A 1,879-nucleotide genomic window follows, 5' to 3' on the forward strand; every position below is an offset into this window, starting at 1 on the left:
TAGTCATCTAACAGAAGTGCAAAAAGCGTTATTTATGTAACATAAATGGTAACCTCTTGAAACAATATGGTGGCTATTAAATTTCTTAACTAAGAATGGTTTGGTGTTGGAATTGATAGAGTCACCACTAGACTTTACATGCTGTTTGATTAAGAATGATCCTAGCTTATGCATCATACTTCTGGTCATTGACAGGGACTTAAGTGGAAATTGTGATATGGTGACTTATTGCCAATGAAATGTTTTTCAAGTTAGGGTGAGAGATTATCAAGTAGAATTTTTAAGCCAATGGTTGAGTCTGAGTAGTGAGTCAATACTCCCACCTAGGCAGGTCGAGAGAAATCCTCCTCACTCAAAGAGGCATTTGATGGGTCAAAATCAGCAATTGGTAAAATAAATGATAAAATAGACATGCTATAAAATTGAAAGACCAGTTAATTAATTTTTGGTACAAAATAAGCTAGTTAACCTAAAAAGTAAGGCTAACAATATATTTGAGAGATCAAAGAAAGCAACTGACCTATACATGGTAGAGAGAAAATAGTCATATGTTATCAACTGCCACAAGGTCTAACCAAAACCAAAGCCTTCACTAGCTTCATGGATAGCAAGCAGCAACCTTTCTTCTAATTGTTCCCTGGAAGAGTATTCTGGTAGATCTAGTTGGTTAAAACTGCACATTGATTGAAAGTTATTAATGTTTGGTTAAGATTCAAGTAAAGAGAAACATGAAAGCATCAAATGCAATAAAATATAATTGAATGGAGGGAATGGAAAACACCAAGATGTAGAACATAATTATACCCCTGAAAGAATTTTACAATTGGTGGCAAGGCATTACCAGGTATGTGCAGAGGGCAGCCTTTCAGGAGCACCATATATGCCTTGTGAATCTGAAACTGCTGGGGACCAGATATACCCTGTAATGCTTTAAACCCCTCCAGGGGAACCTGAATTACATCCAAAAGATTATAAATCTTGTCAACCAAACTTTACTATTCAACCCACCAGGCGTGCAAGGCCTTAATTGCTTGTTAGGAACAAAATGTTACTATACTATTGTGTAAGTACACTGAAAATCAACAAGAAGAGATGCATTTGTCTGCTAAATCTTTTTTTATTATGCTGTATTTATTCAACAGTGTTGCATAATCGTGCACCATTCATTTTCAACTTCTATATGATGCTTTGTTTTCAAGTGTAATTAGGTTTTCTCTTTGCCTGTGTTAGTAACTAGTTATGTGTCAGTAGTATCTCCTGTCAAAAGGTCAAGAAAAGTCAAGTAAAAAAACAATAAAACTGTCATAATATACCTTTGATGTTCCAGTAATAAATTGTAGTAATCTCGCCATATCCTCCTTGTTAAATGATTTAACAACTTCCCAAAACCACTGAATTACAGTAGAAGCAGTTGAATATCCAGTATACTCTGTGTTGGCTTGAAGATCATCAACTGCATGATGCAAGATGAATTAAATGAAGTACAATACTCTGACTTTTAATTAAACAAGAAACAAACTTACGGTCAATCTCTGGAAGTCCACTTAGAAGAAGTTTAAGTTCCTTGTCATTGAATATTGAAATAAGTTCCTTAGGCACTAATTCATTGAAGCCTTCTAGAAAAGAATTGATCTGAGGATGAATAGCTGTGGTCAAAATGTGTTCAGCCACAAGATCCACATATTCATGCTTTGTCTCCTCAGTTACTCTGATATTCCTCCCTCCGGGAATAAGCTCATAGTCAGTGACCTTCAACAAAAGTAGTTACCAGAAAAAGTAAAAGTTTAGTCAATTAGGCATATGTATATTTATACATTATTTAATTTCCTTTTCTTCCATAGATGAGGCCAGCAATATCTGAGTGTGGATTCAGTTACCC

At 35.1% G+C, this 1,879-nt stretch overlaps 1 pseudogene; it reads right to left on the reverse strand.

Annotated features, from left to right (window-relative positions):
* Positions 1–538: 538 nt before the first annotated feature.
* LOC122003074 lies at positions 539–1,378 on the reverse strand (annotated as a pseudogene).
* Positions 1,379–1,879: the final 501 nt, after the last annotated feature.

Source organism: Zingiber officinale, chromosome 1A (genome assembly GCF_018446385.1).
Source record: "Zingiber officinale cultivar Zhangliang chromosome 1A, Zo_v1.1, whole genome shotgun sequence".
In the NCBI taxonomy this organism is placed as follows: Eukaryota; Viridiplantae; Streptophyta; class Magnoliopsida; order Zingiberales; family Zingiberaceae; genus Zingiber; species Zingiber officinale.